Source organism: Triticum dicoccoides, chromosome 7A, assembly GCF_002162155.2.
Source record: "Triticum dicoccoides isolate Atlit2015 ecotype Zavitan chromosome 7A, WEW_v2.0, whole genome shotgun sequence".
Taxonomy (NCBI): domain Eukaryota; kingdom Viridiplantae; phylum Streptophyta; class Magnoliopsida; order Poales; family Poaceae; genus Triticum; species Triticum dicoccoides.
In genome coordinates this window covers 252,232,357-252,253,242 of record NC_041392.1, presented here as the reverse complement: position 1 = coordinate 252,253,242, position 20,886 = coordinate 252,232,357, and the positions used below count along the sequence as shown (strand labels likewise).

Here is a 20,886-nt window from a genome sequence, read left to right as displayed (position 1 = left end):
GCTGGCCTACCGAGAGTATAGTGGAGGAGCTGTCGTTTCACCAGTGAACCCAGCATTGTCCTCGCGATCAAGCACAGTTTCCTGGCATAGTTCATACTGTTGCACAAACCTCCATACAGAATTAGCTGGACGAATCATTGTCTTGAAATATGAGTTCAGCCCCTCGGACCTGCCTGTCGTGCTTGTGAACGGGAAGAAATTGTTCTTGAAGTACGCTGGAGCCCACGTATGTCTTGTTCGCCACATGTTCTTCAAGTGTTTGTTTTCAGCAACTTCGAAACACTCCAACATGTGCTGCCATGTTTCCTCAAATTCTTCAACCATTTCAGAGTTGTTGATACAAGTGTAAAACACATCTGCAAACGCCTCATCTCTAAGCAGCCTCCCCAACTTAGAACGCGCGTTGCCAAACACATGAAACTTGCAACACCTATGGCAAGTATTTGGGAGCACCTGCTCTATAGCTGTTGCCATTGCTTGGTCCTGGTCAGTCATTATGTTCTTTGGATGCTCATTGTCCATTGCAACCATCCTTTGCTCAAAGACCCACTTGAACGTTTCAATAGTCTCATCCGGCAACAAAGCACACCCGAGTGAAATGGTTTGGAGGTGGTTCTTGATGCCAACTATAGGACCAAAGGGCATGATGTATCTGTTAGTGCAGAAAGTTGTGTCAAAGAACACGCAATCTTTATATTTCGGGTACAGCGCCCTTGTCCTCCCGTCAACCCAAAACAATGCAGTGACAGAGTTTGTTGCAGGATCTTTTTGCTTCGCAAAGAAAAACTCTGGATTCTCGGCCTTCCTCCTCTCAAAGTACTTCACTGTCATTGAAGGAAATATGCCCTAGAGGCAATAATAATGTTATTATTTTATTTCCTTATATCATGATAAATGTTTATTATTCATGCTAGAATTGTATTATCCAGAAACATAATACTTGTGTGAATACATAGACAAACCAAACGTCACTAGTATGCCTCTACTTGACTAGCTCGTTAATCGAAGATGGTTATGTTTCCTAACCATAGACATGTGTTGTCATTTGATTAATGGGATCACATCATTACGAGAATGATGTGATTGACATGACCCATTCCATTAGCTTAGCACCCGATCGTTTAGTATGTTGCTATTGCTTTCTTCATGACTTATACATGTTCCTATGACTATGAGATTATGCAACTCCAGTTTACCGGAGGAACACTTTGTGTGCTACCAAATGTCACAACGTAACTGGGTGATTATAAAGGAGCTCTACAGGTGTCTCCAAAGGTGAATGTTGGGTTGGCGTATTTCGAGATTAGGATTTGTCACTTCGATTGTCGGAGAGGTATCTCTGGGCCCTCTTGGTAATGCACATCACATAAGCCTTGCAAGCATTACAACTAATGAGTTAGTTGCGAGATGATGTATTACGAAACGAGTAAAGAGACTTGCCGGTAACGAGATTGAACTAGGTATTGAGATACCGACGATCTAATCTCGGGCAAGTAACATACCGATGACAAAGGGAACAACGTATGTTGTTATGCAGTCTGACCGATAAAGATCTTCGTAGAATATGTAGGAGCCAATATGAGCATCCAGGTTCCGCTATTGGTTATTGACCGAAGACGTGTCTCGGTCATGTCTACATTGTTCTCGAACCCGTAGGGTCCGCACGCTTAAGGTTTCGATGACAGTTATATTATGAGTTTATGAGTTTTGATGTACCGAAGTTAGTTCGGAGTCCCGGATGTGATCACGGACATAACGAGGAGTCTCTAAATGGTCAAGACATAAAGATTGATATATTGGACGGCTATATTCGGACACCGGAAGTGTTCCGGGTGATATCGGAGAAAACCGGAGAGCCGGAGGGTTACCGGAACCCCCCCGGGAGAAGTAATGGGCCATATGGGCCTTAGTGGAGAGAGAGAGGGGCTGCCAGAGGTGGGCCACGCGCCTCCTCCCCCTGGTCCGAATTGGACTAGGAGAGAGGGGGGCGGCGCCCCCCTTTCCCTCTCCCTCCCCACTTCTTTCCCCCTCCTAGTAGGAGTCCTACTCATACTAGGAGGAGGACTCCTTGGCGCGCCATAGGGGTCGGCCGGCCTCCTCACCTTGCTCCTTTATATACGGGGGCAGGGGGCACCCCTATACACACAAGTTGATCCATGTGATCATATTCTTAGTCGTGTGCGATGCCCCCTTCCACCATAATCCTCGATAATATTGTAGCGGTGCTTAGGTGAAGCCCTGCGATGGTAGTACATCAAGATCTTCACCACGCCGTCGTGCTGACGGAACTCTTCCCTGACACTTTGCTGGATCGGAGTCCAGCGATCGTCATCGAGCTGAACGTGTGCTAAAACTCGGAGGTGTAGTAGTTTCGGTGCTTGATCGGTCGGGCCTTGAAGACGTACGACTACATCAACCGCGTTGTGCTAACACTTCCACTGTCGGTCTACAAGGGTACGTAGATCACACTCTCCCCTCTCGTTGCTATGCATCACCATGATCTTGCGTGTGTGTAGGAATTTTTTTGAAATTACTACATTCCCCAACAGTGGTATCAGAGCCTAGGTTTTATGTGTTGATGTTATATGCACGAGCAGAACACAAGTGAGTTGTGGGCGATATAAGTCATACTGCTTACCAGCATGTCATACTTTGGTTCGGCGGTATTGTTGGACGAAGCGGCTCGGACCGACATTACGCGTACGCTTACACGAGACCGGTTCTCCCGACATGCTTTGCACAAAGGTGGCTAGCAGGTGACAGTTTCTCCAACTTTAGTTGAACCGAGTGTGGCTACGCTCGGTCCTTGCGAAGGTTAAAACAGCACCAACTCGACAAACTATCGTTGTGGTTTTGATGCGTAGGTAAGATTGGTTCTTGCTTAAGCCCATAGCATCCACGTAAAACTTGCAACAACTCGACAAACTATCGTTGTGGTTTTGATGCGTAGGTAAGATTGGTTCTTGCTTAAGCCCATAGCATCCACGTAAAACTTGCAACAACAAAGTAGAGGACGTCTAACTTGTTTTTGCAGGGCATGTTGTGATGTGATATGGTCAAGACATGATGCTAAATTTTATTGTATGAGATGATCATGTTTTGTAACTAAGTTATCGGCAACTGGCAGGAGCCATATGGTTGTCGCTTTATTGTATGCAATGAAATTGCGCTGTAATGCTTTACTTTATCACTAAACGGTAGCGATAGTCGTGGAAGCATAAGATTGGCGAGACAACAACGATGCTACGATGGTGATCAAGGTGTCGCGCCGGTGACGATGGTGATCACGACGGTGCTTCGAAGATGGAGATCACAAGCACAAGATGATGATGGCCATATCATATCACTTATATTGATTGCATGTGATGTTTATCTTTCATGCATCTTATCTTGCTTTGATTGACGGTAGCATTTTAAGATGATCTCTCACTAATTATCAAGAAGTTTTCTCCCTGAATATGCACCGTTGCGAAAGTTCTTCGTGCTGAGACACCACGTGATGATCGGGTGTGATAGGCTCTACGTTCAAATACAATGGGTGCAAAACAGTTGCACACGCAGAATACTCAGGTTATACTTGACGAGCCAAGCATATACAGATATGACCTCGGAACACAGAGACCGAAAGGTCGAGCGTGAATCATATAGTAGATATGATCAACATAGCGATGTTCACCAATGAAACTACTCCATCTCACGTGATGATCGGACATGGTTTAGTTGATTTGGATCACGTAATCACTTAGAGGATTAGAGGGATGTCTATCTAAGTGGGAGTTCCTTAGTAATATGATTAATTGAACCTAAATTTATCATGGACTTAGTACCTGATAGTATCTTGCTTGTTTATGTTTGATTGTAGATAGATGGCCCGTGCTGTTGTTCCGTTGAATTTTAATGCGTTCCTTGAGAAAGCAAAGTTGAAAGATGATGGTAGCAATTACACGGACTGGGTCCGTAACTTGAGGATTATCCTCATTGCTGCATAGAAGAATTACGTCCTAGAAGCACCACTGGGTGCCAGGCCTGCTGTTGGAGCAACACCAGATGTTATGAACATCTGGCAGAGCAAAGCTGATGACTACTCGATAGTTCAGTGTGCCATGCTTTACGGCTTAGAATCGGGACTTCAACGACGTTTTGAACGTCATGGAGCATATGAGATGTTCCAGGAGTTGAAGTTAATATTTCAAGCAAATGCCCGGATTGAGAGATATGAAGTCTCCAATAAGTTCTATAGCTGCAAGATGGAGGAGAACAGTTCTGTCAGTGAGCATATACTCAAAATGTCTGGGTATAATAATCACTTGATTCAATTGGGAGTTAATCTTCCATATGATTGCGTCATTGACAGAATTCTCCAATCACTGCCACCAAGCTACAAGAGCTTCGTGATGAACTATAATATGCAAGGGATGAATAAAACTATTCCCGAGCTCTTCGCAATGCTAAAAGCTGCGGAGGTAGAAATCAAGAAGGAGCATCAAGTGTTGATGGTCAACAAGACCACTAGTTTCAAGAAAAAGGGCAAAGGGAAGAAGAAGGGGAACTTCAAAAGGAACAGCAAACAAGTTGCTACTCAAGATAAGAAACCCAAACCTGGACCTAAGCCTGAAACTGAGTGCTTCTACTGCAAGCAGACTGGTCACTGAAAGCGGAACTTCCCCAAGTATTTGGCGGATAAGAAGGATGGCAAGGTGAACAAAGGTATATGTGATATACATGTTATTGATGTGTACCTTACTAATGCTCGCAGTAGCACCTGGGTATTTGATACTGGTTCTGTTGCTAATATTTGCAACTCGAAACAGGGACTACGGATTAAGCGAAGATTGGCTAAGGACGAGGTGACGATGCGCGTGGGAAATGGTTCCAAAGTTGATGTGATCGCAGTCGGCACGCTACCTCTACATCTACCTTCGGGATTAGTATTAGACCTAAATAATTTTTATTTGGTGCCAGTGTTAAGCATGAACATTATATCTGGATCTTGTTTGATGCGAGACGGTTATTCATTTAAATCAGAGAATAATGGTTGTTCTATTTATATGAGTAATATCTTTTATGGTCATGCACCCTTAAAGAGTGGTCTATTCTTATTAAATCTCGACAGTAGTGACACACATATTCATAATGTTGAAGCCAAAAGATGCAGAGTTGATAATGATAGTGCAACTTATTTGTGGCACTGCCATTTGGGTCATATCGGTGTAAAGCGCATGAAGAAACTCCATATTGATGGGCTTTTGGAACCACTTGATTATGAATCACTTGGTACTTGCGAACCGTGCCGTATGGGTAAGATGACAAAAACACCGTTCTCCAGTACTATGGAGAGAGCAACAGATTTGTTGGAAATCATACATACAGATGTATGTGGTCCGATGAATGTTGAGGCTCGTGGCGGATATCGTTATTTTCTCACCTTCACAGATGACTTAAGCAGATATGGGTATATCTACTTAATGAAACATAAGTCTGAAACGTTTGAAAAGTTCAAAGAATTTCAGAGTGAAGTTGAAAATCATCGTAACAAGAAAATAAAATTCCTACGATCTGATCGTAGAGGAGAATATTTGAGTTACGAGTTTGGTGTACATTTGAAACAATGTGGAATAGTTTCGCAACTCACGCCACCCGAAACACCACAGCGTAATGGTGTGTCCGAACGTCGTAATCGTACTTTACTAGATATGGTGCGATCTATGATGTCTCTTACTGATTTACCGCTATCGTTTTGGGGATATGCTCTAGAGACGACCGCATTCACGTTAAATAGGGCACCATCAAAATCCGTTGAGACGATGCCTTATGAACTGTGGTTTGGCAAGAAACCAAAGTTGTCGTTTCTGAAAGTTTGGGGCTGCGATGCTTATGTGAAAAAGCTTCACCCTGATAAGCTCGAACCCAAATCGGAGAAATGTGTCTTCATAGGATATCCAAAGGAAACTATTGGATACACCTTCTATCACAGATCTGAAGGCAAAAACTTTTGTTGCTAAATTCGGAAACTTTCTAGAGAAGGAGTTTCTCTCGAAAGGAGTGGGTGGGAGGAAAGTAGAACTTGATGAGGTAACTGTACCTGCTCCCTTATTGGAGAGTAGTACATCACAGAAACCAGTTTCTATGACACCTACACCAATTAGTGAGGAAGCTAATGATAATGATCATGAAACTTCAGAACAAGATACTACTAAACCACGTAGATCAACCAGAGTAAGATCCGCGCCAGAGTGGTACGGTAATCCTGTTCTGGAAGTCATGCTACTAGATCATGATGAACCTACGAACTATGAAGAAGCGATGGTGAGCCCAGATTCTGCAAAATGGCTTGAAGCCATGAAATCTGAGATGGGATCCATGTATGAGAACAAAGTATGGACTTTGGTTGACTTGCCCAATGATCGGCAAGCGATTGAGAATAAATGGATCTTCAAGAAGAAGATTGACGCTGACGGTAATGTTACTGTCTACAAAGCTCGACTTGTCGCAAAAAGTTTTCGGCAAGTTCAAGGGATTGACTATGATGAGACCTTCTCACCCGTAGCGATGCTTAAGTCTGTCCGAATCATGTTAGCAATTGCCGCATTTTATGATTATGAAATTTGTCAAATGGATGTCAAAACTGCATTCCTGAATGGATTTCTACAAGAAGAGTTGTATATGATGCAGCCGGAAGGTTTTGTCGATCCAAAGGGAGCTAACAAAGTGTGCAAGCTCCAGCGATCCATTTATGGACTGGTGCAAGCCTCTCGGAGTTGGAATAAACGCTTTGATAGTGTGATCAAAGCATTTGGTTTTATACAGACTTTTGGAGAAGCCTGTATTTACAAGAAAGTGAGTGGGAGCTCTGTAGCATTTCTGATATTATATGTAGATGACATATTACTAATCGGAAATAATATAGAATTTCTGGATAGCATAAAAGGATACTTGAATAAAAGTTTTTCAATGAAAGACCTCGGTGAAGCTGCCTACATATTGGGCATCAAGATCTATAGAGACAGATCGAGACGCTTAATTGGACTTTCACAAAGCACATACCTTGACAAAGTTTTGAAAAAGTTCAAAATGGATTAAGCAAAGAAAGGATTCTTGCTTGTGTTACAAGGTGTGAAATTGAGTAAGACTCAAAGTCCGACCAATGCAGAAGATAGAGAAAAAATGAAAGATGTTCCCTATGCTTCAGCCATAGGCTCTATCATGTATGCAATGCTGTGTACCAGACCTGATGTGTGTCTTGCTATAAGTCTAGCAGGGAGGTACCAAAGTAATCCAGGAGTGGATCACTGGACAGCGGTCAAGAACATCCTGAAATACCTGAAAAGGACTAAGGATATGTTTCTCATATATGGAGGTGACAAAGAGCTCATCGTAAATGGTTACATTGATGCAAGCTTTGACACTGATCCGAACGATTCTAAATCGCAAACCGGATACGTGTTTACATTAAACGGTGGAGCTATTAGTTGGTGCAGTTCTAAACAAAGTGTTGTGGCGGGATCTACATGTGAAGCGGAGTACATAGCTGCTTCGGAAGCAGCAAACGAAGGAGTCTGGATGAAGGAGTTCATATCCGATCTAGGTGTCATACCTAGTGCATCGGGTCCAATGAAAATCTTTTGTGACAATACTGGTGCAATTGCCTTGGCAAAAGAATCCACATTTCACAAGAGAACCAAGCACGTCAAGAGACGCTTCAATTCCATCCGGGATCTAGTCCAGGTGGGAGACATAGAGATTTGCAAGATACATACGGATCTGAATGTAGCAGACCTGTTGACTAAGCCTCTTCCACGAGCAAAACATGATCAGCACCAAAGCTCCATGGGTGTTAGAATCATTACTGTGTAATCTAGATTATTGACTCTAGTGCAAGTGGGAGACTGAAGGAAATATGCCCTAGAGGCAATAATAATGTTATTATTTTATTTCCTTATATCATGATAAATGTTTATTATTCATGCTAGAATTGTATTATCCAGAAACATAATACTTGTGTGAATACATAGACAAACCAAACGTCACTAGTATGCCTCTACTTGACTAGCTCGTTAATCAAAGATGGTTATGTTTCCTAACCATAGACATGTGTTGTCATTTGATTAATGGGATCACATCATTAGGAGAATGATGTGATTGACATGACCCATTCCATTAGCTTAGCACCCGATCATTTAGTATGTTGCTATTGCTTTCTTCATGACTTATACATGTTCCTATGACTATGAGATTATGCAACTCCCATTTACCGGAGGAACACTTTGTGTGCTACCAAACGTCACAACGTAACTGGGTGATTATAAAGGAGCTCTACAGGTGTCTTCAAAGGTGAATGTTGGGTTGGCGTATTTCGAGATTAGGATTTGTCACTCAGATTGTCGGAGAGGTATCTCTGGGCCCTCTTGGTAATGCACATCACATAAGCCTTGCAAGCATTACAACTAATGAGTTAATTGCGAGATGATGTATTACGAAACGAGTAAAGAGACTTGCCGGTAACGAGATTGAACTAGGTATTGAGATACCGATGATCGAATCTCGGGCAAGTAACATACCGATGACAAAGGGAACAACATATGTTGTTATGCGGTCTGACCGATAAAGATCTTCGTAGAATATGTAGGAGACAATATGAGCATCCAGGTTCCGCTATTGGTTATTGACCGGAGACGTGTCTCGGTCATATCTACATTGTTCTCGAACCCGTAGGGTCCGCACGCTTAAGGTTTCGATGACAGTTATATTATGAGTTTATGAGTTTTGATGTACCGAAGTTAGTTCAGAGTCCCGGATGTGATCACGGACATAACGAGGAGTCTCGAAATGGTCGAGATATAAAGATTGATATATTGGATGGCTATATTCGGACACCGGAAGTGTTCCGGGTGATATCGGAGAAAACCGGAGAGCCGGAGGGTTACCGGAACCCCCCCGAGAGAAGTAATGGGCCATATGGGCCTTAGTGGAGAGAGAGAGGGGCAACCAAAGGTGGGCTGCGCGCCTCCTCCCCCCTGGTCCGAATTGGACTAGGAGAGGGGGGGCGGCGCCCCCCTTTCCTTCTCCCTCCCCACTTCTTTCCCCCTCCTAGTAGGAGTCCTACTCCTACTAAGAGGAGGACTCCTCCTTGGCGCGCCATAGGGGCCGGCCGGCCTCCTCCCCTTGCTCCTTTATATACGGGGGCAGGGGGCACCCCTATACACACAAGTTGATCCACGTGATCATATTCTTAGCCGTGTGCGGTGCCCCCTTCCATCATAATCCTCGATAATATTGTAGCGGTGCTTAGGCGAAGCCCTGCGACGGTAGTACATCAAGATCGTCACCACGCCGTCGTGCTGACGGAACTCTTCCCCGACACTTTGCTGGATCGGAGTCCGGGGATCGTCATCGAGCTGAACGTGTGCTAAAACTCGGAGGTGCCGTAGTTTTGGTGCTTGATCGGTCAGGCCGTGAAGACGTACGACTACATCAACCGCGTTGTGCTAACGCTTCCGCTGTCAGTCTACAAGGGTACGTAGATCACACTCTCCCCTCTCGTTGCTATGCATCACCATGATCTTGTGTGTGCGTAGGAATTTTTTTGAAATTACTACGTTCCCCAACAGTCATATCCATGTCCTGTTGTGTTATCGCTTCCCGAAGCTTTGCACGTTCATTCGCAACATCCCTCTTCACGTACGGTAGTATCCTAGGGTCACCTCCATGTATCCTACCAAGGAAACTCATGCAATCTGAATTTGACAGGTTAATATCATGCAACATCAACAAGAGTTCGTAATCTTCAGCAGGTATTTTGCGGTGCGAGTGGTAATCTAACACGCTCTGGTTGTTGCATCAGTGGATGTGTATGCTCTGCAACAAAGCAAGTGACTGTCAATCTCCCCTCCCCAATCCCAACAATCATGTGTGCTTTACAATCATGACGGAGAATCCTGTTTTTCTGACGCGTTCTTGTCACATCCATTTCCGCACCAGGGCGCCTGCTGGAGTTGCTTGTGTCTGTTGCAATGCTCTCTGAGGTGCTACTTGTTTCCGGTTTATCGGGCTTTCTAGCGATGCACACACCCAAAGACCCTCTTGATAATTATTGCATCCTCTTGCTTTTGTCCTCTCTTTTGGCTGTACTTTGTAGAAGATATATGTGTGCCGAATCCCAACTTGAAGGCATACTCATTGTAGAATTTCTGGGCATCCTCAAATGTGTCAAACACCATGCCAACATAGGGCGATAGTGGCTGTGATGAAACATCTCCATCATCTGAATCATCTTGCATCACATCATCAGCATGCAACAATCCCTCTGAATCTTCATGATTATCGACAGAAAAGTTCTCTTGGACATAGCTCTCTTCCCCTTCAGCACCAGCTCCCTGAAATAAGGCACATGTTTTTTCATGTAAATAGGGAGGTCTTGGTTGAAAGTATTATTTTCCTATAGTTGCTATCAAGAGTTATATTTGTTGTTTCAGAAATTCAGGTACACAGATACATTTATCAACGGTTTTTCAGCTTCATTTACACACAAATTTTCAGTGAATGGCCTTTTCTCAATAAGCACACACATTCAAAATCGTATCATAGGTTGATAAATATCAACTAACAGAGAGGATCATGTTTTGCAAAGATAGAGCAAGCACACATGTGTGCTTGGTATTTGCCTTGGTTCCACTCACACACATGAAACAAATTTGAATTTCTAGCTGCCACACACATAAAACAAATAGAAAATCCTACCTATGTTTCTGATACATAGGGTTTTCCATGAGTTTTAGAGACACACAAGTGTTCATGTTTTTTCAGAGTCAGAGACACATAAGTGTTCATGTTTTTTCAGAGACTCACACACACGAAACAAATTTGAATTTCTAGCTGCCACACACATGAAACAAATAGAAAATTCTAGCTATGTTTCTGATACATAGGTTTTCAATGAGTTTCAGAGACACACAAGTGTTCATATTTTTTCAGAGTCAGGAAACTGACCCAGCTGCCCTGATTTGATCTGGTAGAAGTTGTTTCAGGAAACACAACCGGAGGGTTGGTGAACCAGGATGATACTCCAGCTCGCGGAGGAAGCCCCGCGGCCGCGGTCGGAGCTGAGAACGACGGCCGCGACTGTTCTCCAAGAGGCGGCCCCCGGCGAGCTCGATCTGCGTCGGATCCCAGCATCTGCCGCGCGATGTGGTGCGCCATGTTGTTGCAGGAATTTTGCGCTGAAGGACTAGGTGCCCCCGCGCACCGGCGACAACAATTTTTTGTGGTGGTGGCGAGTGCCACCGCGCTGGGGCGGAGCTGTGCCTGGTGGACGGCGGACAAGGGATTCTGTTTCTGAAACAGAGCGGCTGTTGCAGGAAATAACGACCTGGTCAGTTGCGGGCGGTGGTTGCCTCCGACGGCTGTTAGGTGGCTAATCCAACGGCTCTCCGGGCGGCGGATGATTCTAACACATCCGCCGGCGAACGCGTAGCGGTTCCTAATTAGAAACGGAGGAAGTAGTACTCTGTAAGTTACAGCCAGGGGTCAACGACTCGGCGTGCTACCCTTCCCAGCCAAAAAAAGAAAACCCAAATTCTCGGTCTCCTCCCGTTTCTTTTTCACTGTTCCTTGCCTGATCCATAGATTCATCCACATTCATTGCTAGATCCTGCCAAGGGAGGAGGATGGGATGAGAAGACGGATTTGCCGCGGAGTGCGGTGGCTGCATGCTCTCGGCGACGGCAGGTCCTCCAGCTCGACCACACGTGCCTGCTGCTCGCCGCCGCCGTCAATTGGATGGTCGTGGAGTTGGGCCCCTTTGAACCTGAGCGGTCGCTCTCCTCCAGGTAATCTCCTCTTCCTATTCCTTCTCCTCCCTTCCCAGATGCTTGGTCTTCTAGGCTCCAGCAATGGCGCGGATTTTGGTTTCTTTATGGAGATTTTCTATGGCTATGAGAAATTTGTTTGTCCATGTGAAAGCGAGTGGCTGCACCAAATCCATCCAGTGGCCTGCCCGTGCATCACTAAAGCTGGGAAGGAGATGCTTTTGGAGGCCAGATCGGACCGAGGCTGGGGCACGCGTTCCAGCCTCAGATTCTGCGCCCCTAGCAGCAAGGTCGCGAGGCAAAGCGGTCGCATGGGAGGCCACTGGAGAATATGGTAAATCTGTTTTGCTGAGTGGCGCTGCTCTCCTGTTTGTGCCACTGGGCCGAGAGCTGTGTCATCGGGTTAGACAGCCATGTTCTTCATAGTGTTCCTCGTCGTCTGTGGCAGAGTAGTAGGGATGGGTATGACTGCCTTACTACTCTCCCAACATCCTTTGCATTCTTCTTTTTCTGCGCACAGTATATATGTACTTTATAAAAGCTTGTTTACTTAGTTGATCCGTTAAATTTATTCAGAGATAAGGTTAAGTTACTTGGTTGTTCTTTTTTATTACAATTCAGACAATAAGCTCGTACATTCGGACTATTTCTAGGATATAAATTGTAGAATTATTTATCTTGCCATTGATGTGCCTTGCATTGCTTTAGGGAATTGAGCTTATGCTGTTTTTTTAGTTAACATTCTGCCAAACTTTGGTTACTGTCTCTTCAACACATCCATATTAATTATATGAAGTTACGCATAGCAAAAAGTGTTCAATATTTCATTGTCTTGTAGAGAGTCCATGGGTGGAGGCACGTTGTGGGCTTGCTACTGCTGTCAGCTTCCACCTATGTAATGTGCTACAACTTTGCATCATTACTACTTTCTGCACACCGGCTGATTCATCACAGGTATGTTTACTCCCTGTAGTTGGATAAAAGGTGTATTCTTTCTATTTGTTGTTACCATATAGTATTAGCAAGTTATATTAATGATATGTGTTTTTAAGACAACAGAAAAAAGGTTTGCATGTATTAACTGAATTTGGTCCATATGTGTTAATTGATATGCAATAGAGTTTTCGCATGTGTTGTAGGTGATGCATATAACACTGGAGCTTTTCTCATTGTTCTCTTCAACTGAAAAGGCTAGACAGAAGAGCTGTTACCAAGAACATAAAACTCACTAAAGTGCATGTCTGAATTTAATAGACCTTCCATAGTAACCATGAATGTAATTAGAAAATGCATGCAGGATCAAATATGCAAATTGTACATTGATGACCTATGGAAAATATCTGAACTCGAATGGATGAACTGATGATTTAGAACAACTCTTACTAACCTTTCAAATTTCAGAATTTACGGGAATCACTTGTCGAATATGTCATCTTCTAGAAAAATACTCTGCAGACGACAAAATAGCTTCTGTTACTTTAGGACTACAAAATAATCTATTAGACTCATTTTGCAGCGATAAGAAATTGCGCGGCTAGAATTTATATGTTTTTAATTTTAATAAAGGATCTGGTTTTGTTATTTTGCTTTACTCATACAGACTTGCATTTTTCTTTTTCTTTTTTAACATTGTATGGAAGTTTATAATAATTGTTAATTTGAACACCTTAGTATGCATTTTTTTCTTCAAACGGTTCTTCGTGTTTCAGTTATCTTCATATGTTATTTTAGTTTGTACAACTTTTTTGCGTATGCCCACCATTTTTGTTTTTTTGTAGGCTTTCATGCATGTTTTTAATCCATCAGGGAATACCGAATTTGGTACTGGAGTAGTTTATTTTGTGAGAAAATTCTGTAGCTAATTTCCGGCAAAAAATTCTTTACCTAATGACCCAATTGTGTGAGAAATGAAATAGAGATATGAGTCTAGGAGTAAAAAACAGAAATAGAAAAAACTTATATTCGTTTTCACTCCACGTAAGTCACAACAGGCTGACCATGGGTCAACGTGGTGCTACCCATTCAATTATGTGTAGATAGAAAGTATCCCTTCCTCACTAATCTCTTCCACTCCTCTCCTCTCCTCCACTGGCTGCCCGACCATTATGTGTGGAAAGCAAGTCCCTTCCACTCCTCTCCTCCACTGGCTGTCCGACTTTGAGGACTTTGAGATGGGAATACAGATGGAGAGGGTGTGCCAAATCGATGGCCTGCTCGTCCAGAAGGGGAGTGGCTGCACCAAATTGAGTGGCCTGCCTGTGTATCACCAAAGCTAGGAAGGAGATTTTCCGCCAGATCTGGCCGAGGCTGCGGCACGCGTTCCAGCCGCGGGTTCTGCGAGGCCGTGAGGCAAAGCGGTCGCTGGGGAGGCCACTGGAGAATATGAGAGATCCATAGTTTTTAGCTTCCTTGAGTGGCGCTGCTCTCCTATTCCTGTCAGTGGGCCAAAAGTTGTGCCGTCGGGTTCGACGGCCATGTTCTCCGCAGCATTCCTGGCCGTATGTGGCAGAGGAGTGGGATGGGTATGACTGTCTTACTACTCTCCCATCATCCTCCGCATTCCTCTCTTGATGGGCACAGTATATACGTACTTTTAAAGTTCACTTAATTACTTAGTTGATCTGTTAAATCTATTTAGATGTAAGGTAGAGTTACCTAGTTTTGTTAAATTATAATTCATACGCTGACCTGATACATTCTGTTGTTGTTCATGTAAGGATCTTTATAAATTATAGTTATTTAATTTGCCATTGATTTGTGTTGCGGTTTTTAGGGAATTGAAGCCCAACTTTGACTATTGTCTCTTCAACACATCCGTATCAATTATATGGAATTTCGTATAACAAAAGGTATATCTATGATAAACATCTACTACATATAACATCTATATACTTTTATATTTCATTGTCTTGTCTGCACATGTTAACATGTATATACATGAATGCAGTGTCAGGAAATAGTAATTTGCATTGGCTTGTGATTGGTTGATTTACCTTTGTGGAGAGTCCACAGGTGGAGGCGAGTTGAGGGCTTCCTAATTGTTAACATGTATATACATCTGCTATCAGGTTCCACCTATGTAATGTGCTACAACTTTGCATCATTCTTATTTCCTCCACACCGGCTGTTTCTTCACAGTAAAGGAAAGGAAGAAGGCTTACATGTATTAAGTGAATTTGGTTCATATGTGTTAATTGATATACAATAGATTTTTCGCATGCCATGAACATATAACTCACGGAAGTGCATGTCGGAATGTATTCCAGATAATTACAATGTGACGTACTTCTGATAGTGCCAACATTTAACCATTATCTAATAATTGTCCTCCTTATATTGATTCGATGTCAAGTATTCTTTCTTTATCTCAGTACTCATAAATGGTTCGGCTTACTTTCAACACAATTATTGTATACTCCCTCCGTTCGGAATTACTTGTCTCGGAAATGGATGTATCTAGAACTAAAATATGTCTAGATACATCCATTTTTGCGACAAGTAATTCCGAACGGAGGGAGTAATATTTGACACTTCTCAGATTTCCCATCTAGTGAGTTGACCAATTTTTCTACCATTGTTATTACTACAGAGTAAGTATAATATGGAAGTTCTTGTTCAAATTAGTAGAATATATGCTTACCGGGTGTTAGAATTTGTAGATATATACCACAATTGTCACTACAGATTAAATATAATATGAAAGTTCTTGTCAGTTTTCTTTGTAGTTAGTTTGCGAATCACAACATGATCATTTGAATATTTTGTTGTAACAAATCTATCATAGCTATTAATGTGAAAGAAAAATCCTTAAAAAATCACCCAATAGCAACCCGAAGAAGTTAAGAGATAAATAATTCAGATATGGTTCCATTATGCTCCCTCCGTTCAATAATATATGACGTTTTTTGACAGTACACAGTGCCAAAAACGTCTTATATTATGGGATAGACGGAAGTTTGTGATTTTTTTTGTTATTCTTGATTCCACATGCTTCATTTGGGTGAATAATCCATTGACATCCAAATTTGGAGATATTAATTCACCTATGTAATGTGCATAATCTATGACACATTTTTGCTAAGATGAATATGTAAATAAATTCTGTACAATTCCATAAATACACAGTGATGCATTTTTGTTGTAAAGATAATGTAAATAACTTTTTATAGCTTTGCAAATAAGATTAACCTTGATGTATAAATCCGATCAGAGTAGAGGTAGCTATGCAATGGTCATGCGTCACATCATTAGTCTAAAGCTCTAACCACATCCATGGAGAATCTAACATCTCAACTACGCATATCTGTTTGTTCCAGAAGCCATGAAATTGAGGTATGCAGAAGATGAAGAAACCTGAGAACTGATGATCCAAAGAAGTGTCGGAGCTCGAGCATCACATAGCCGTCAACTATGGTGGCTTGTAGGCAGATGTGTCTCAGACCGAAGTTGTTGCCGCTGGACCGTGGTTACATGCATCCTAGATTGGAGGCAGCGGTGCAGGGAGATATGCATGTGCAAGGAAAAGAAGTGGGCGAAGGTCAAAGAAGCAATCTATGCCTCCCTATCGCTGGGTCCTGCTCCTCAATATGTCACCTTAGTCATGGCTGCCTTATCCCTCATGCTGCTGATTTGAACCTGCCCTACTCCTCTCCTAGGCTACTCGAGGGCTTCAGCGCGTGCCTTGCCGATGACAGGGAAGGAAGAATCAGAAGTGACGGCTAGAGCGCTAGGAAATTGAAAACCATAGCAATTGATCTTCTCTATAAAACGTGTGTGGCAAGGGACGTGGAACTTGATTCAGGGAAGAAGAGATGGACCACGTGAGAGAAGAGACCAGCTTTGATCCTTTATCGGACAGACAATTTTTTTTTGTGCTAATTGCCTAGTCCATATTGTCCATGTATTGGAAGCATGTAAACGTGTGGCTACTGGAGTTTGTAGGCAAACCTGCTATATTGCTTTTGGATATGTGTAAGGGCTTTGTTTTTTATTCTCTTTTTTGCTTTCCAATTTGGACATGCATCAGTTCATACGTGATTGTATATTGGACTCAAACAATACGTGTCCATGTAGTCCTTCCTGTGAGCGCTAGTGTTATGGTTCTATGCATCTAACGTGACATCATAAAAGTTCAATATTGTTGGTAAAAATATTTTTACATGTTACGTAGAAACTTTAAATCTCGACCGTTGTTATTCTAATCAAACGGCGTAAAAAAGATTAGCATATGTGGACAAACGTGATGGCTTGTTTTACTCTTGTTTTAATTATAAATAGATTGCTATGAGTTGTTGCTGGTATATGATGAATTGCAGACTGCTTCTACTGTGTGATGAGTTGCTATGAGCTGCTGCTGCTGCTATATGATGCTTTCAGGTGGTGCTGCTATACGATAATAATCAGCCACTTGGACCATCGAATTTCAATAAATAATTATTCTTCATTTAAATGTGGGTCATGCGTTCTTCGTTTAAATTAGGCAATGAGATCTCTATGAAAAACATTGACCAAAGTAGATTGTGCCAAGTAGATGGTATCTTTGTATTTGCATTTTAAGCAAATAGTGATGGCATGTTTTCCTATCATATTAATTACTGCACTGGGTTCAATTTCTGATGTTTGCAAGTCAAATTAATTTCCATATGAGCAGCAAAATGAAAAAAATATAATGCAATCTAGACTTTCCACTGATCATACCAAGATAAGCTGAAAACACAATGAAAAGAACTGGTTGGCTTATTGCATGGAGCTTATATTCACATGTGCTTATTTTCTTAGGATAATTCGTAATAATTGTCCCTAAGAAACTTGGCTAATAGAACTGGCATACAAATAACATGTCACGATGATTGCAATGGAGGAGTGATGTACCATAGCACACTGTATAGGCTCACCACTGCCTCTCCTTTTTTTGCGATGTTCCATGAAATTGCCACATACATCTTATACTTTTTCATTGTGTAACCCTATCTGCAAGTTGACACGGCTAATTTTAGACATCTCTACATGATACTACATTGCATATCCCTTGCGCATATTTAAACCACCAATTAACGATTATGTGCGTACCATAAACTAGCCATGACTCTGTATGCTAGACTAGCAGACACTCTAAGGGAGCCTAATGTAGTGCACTAGAATACCTACATGCCACCTACGATTTTGTGTAATGTACTGCCCCTGTTCCTAAATATATGTCTTTGTAGAGATTCCAGTATGGACCACATACAGATGTATATAGATGCATTTTCGAGTGTAGATTTACTCATTTTGCTCCATATGTAGCCTATAGTGGAATCTCTAGAAAGACTTATATTTAGGAACGGAGGTACGAGGTAGTATCATGTATGACATATATATATCTAATTTAGCAGCCAGTAGTAGAAATCATTGTCTGCACAAAGGGATTACTGGTCGAAAATCCTAGCAAAGCACGCTGGCAGGCACAGAACAATACAAGAGAGAGAGACGCGCTTACAAGATCATTGCAATGCCTCAGTCCAGGATCTTGGTTGGCCAAGCTGTTAGATCCAGAAGAAACATCGTCCTTGTAGTTTTGCCAGCTGCATAACAGGTAACAGCGACTGGTTAGTATATTTGAAGTACATCGGGCAGGTGATGCTGGACAGGTTATAGGTGACAAGTACCTAGGCCGTGGCGGGTGCTTGGCATCTCTCCAGACGGTGGGAATCAGGTTAGAAACGTCGATGGCGATGACGCTGCGCTGGCTGTCGCGGTCCGGTAAGGAGATCTAGAACCGTCGAGTAGGGTGTTTGTGGAGCGGCTCCGATAGGGTGGACTACGGTGTGGGCGAAGCGGACCTGTGGCCGTGGACGAGGGCGTAGGTGAAGCTGCTCGGGTGGTTGGGTTAAGGATGGTGTCGACGACGCGGATCTGCGGCCGTGGACGGGGCATCAGAAGCTGCTCCGGTGGTTGGGTTAAGGATGGTGTCGACGATGCGGACCTGCGGCCGTGGACGGGGCTTTAGAAGCTGGTTCGGTGGTTGGGTTAAGGGTGGTGTCGACGATGCGGATCTGCAGCCGTGGACGGGGCGTCAGAAGCTGCTCCGGTAGGTTGGATGAGGGTGCGAGGAAGCGGATCTGAGGTCGTGGACTTGTGAGTTAGCAAAGCGGCCCCGGTAGGGTTGAGAATGGTATAGGCGAAGCTACTCTGGTAGGGTTGACGATGGTGTCGGCGAAGCGGCTCTGGTAGGGTTAAGGAAGGTGTCGGCGAAGAGGATCAGAGGCCGGTGACGGGGGCGTCGGTGGGGCGGCTCCGGGGTGTGTGGACGAAGCGTCTCCGGTGGGGAGTACGAATGAGCTGCTGCAGATGCGCGACGGTTGACGAGAGTACCGGCGAAGCAGATCCGGCGCCGTGGACAAGACCGACACTAAATGGGCTGTGGTACAGTGGTGGATGAGAAGCCTACTTGTTTCTAAGGGAGGTGGGAGGGGTAGATGCGGCCGTAGAAGCAGATCCGGCAAGGTGGACGCCGCTGGCAGTGAATGGGCTATGGTACGCCGGTGGATGAGCAGTCTAGGGTTTTGAGAGGGGAGGGGAGAAAGGGCGATGAAGTACAGACGACATGATGTAAGATGCTTTGGTGCTGTGGAGTTAGTCGTTTTTGCGGGAGGAGGAAAGGAAATAGGGGTGCCGTGTAGTGGGGGAACCGGAAGTTACCAAAGCAGCCCCGACCTATCATGTAGATGAGGGCAGTATTTTAACTGTTGGTCTCTGTGCACCAAGGACAAAAGGGGGATTTCGCATGCTAAAGACTAAGGTGGCGGAAATTTTAGAAGGAGGCGGGAGATTTTGCCGCTCGCGGGATCGTTCGTATCCAGTTTCAACTAATTTTGGACCGTGCTAGCGGGAAGGTCATGCTAGACTGTGTACACGGGGCACGCGTCAGCAGTTAATAACTGGTGTGAAGTCCACCCAAAAAAAAAGACAATAACTCAGGATGATGCGCCGATAACTTGGACGTTCACACGAGCACGGCCAATCGTACGGGTGTAGTGGCGCGTTCACAAAAAAGGGATCAAACGCTCATCCTATATTTTTTTGTGTAAATAGATAATTTAGTGCCATTAGTTATTTACTTTAAACATAATGCATTGATGTGTTAGTGTAAAGGCGCACAAAAAGAAATGGATATTGTAGTCAGCTACTTAAAAGTGTTACCTTATATGATTACATAGCCTCCATTTCATAAATTGCGTACCCGTTGAATTCATATATGAATATTACATATATTACTTCAAAATAGAAACTGAAATCATTCAAGACTAATGAATTTGAATGCAAGAATAACAATGGTGCATGTACATGATAGCTACATTTGTTGTTTGAAGAAACATCACTGTAACTTTGGCATGCACAACTAAAAAGGTTTATTTAAATAAAAAATGTGATATGTGAGTGTCCAATCTTTATAGCATTGAACCGATATTGTACCTTTGGCCACAATACGAAGTAGATATTGACTTATGTTCAAGCGATGCACGTCCACGATCGCTAGATAGTGATACGTGAATGAATTGTGCAATCTCTCTCACACGCATACATATCTCATTTCCATGTGGGCATCGGAATCACACATGCGCACTTCATGTATTTCTCTCCCTCCGTCAGGGTTAAATCCGTCTTTCTACCCCATCCTACAAGTCTCTCACACAGAAACACACACGCTCTCTATGTCTAACACGCCCACCCCTTTAATTCCGCCCACCCATAGCCACTAATGTCTCAAAGTATAATAATCTCTCTCACACATATGCTATATACCTATTCCTTAATATAGCTAGATATGTGTCACACAAACTCCTTCTCCCAACTAGCAAGATGCCCATGCGTTGCACGGAACATCAAGATGCATTTGTATGAGAAGTTTATCTTGTGAGAGAAAAGGATGAATGAGGGAATGCCTTATTTGCAAATGCGGAGAGGGGTGTGGATATCTTTTTGCAAAATTGCCATAGTTTCCTTCCTGTCCGTCGGACATAAATCGGATGGCCTATATTGCAGGATGGCAGGAACACCATCATCACCAACTCTGTTTTTTATAAGAGTAGAGATATGTGAG

General features: G+C 43.2%; 1 long non-coding RNA gene across 5 annotated transcripts; it reads left to right on the top strand.

Annotated features, from left to right (window-relative positions):
• Window positions 1–11,497: 11,497 nt before the first annotated feature.
• Window positions 11,498–16,822, top strand: LOC119329847. 5 transcript variants are annotated; one of them, XR_005159806.1, is made up of 5 exons: window positions 11,498–11,825; window positions 12,643–12,758; window positions 14,578–14,653; window positions 14,752–14,872; window positions 16,121–16,822. It is a non-coding gene; the product is annotated as an uncharacterized LOC119329847 (long non-coding RNA). The 5 variants fall into 5 exon arrangements; XR_005159804.1 differs by having other exon boundaries at window positions 14,752–14,883; XR_005159805.1 differs by having other exon boundaries at window positions 11,499–11,825; window positions 14,752–14,852.
• Window positions 16,823–20,886: the final 4,064 nt, after the last annotated feature.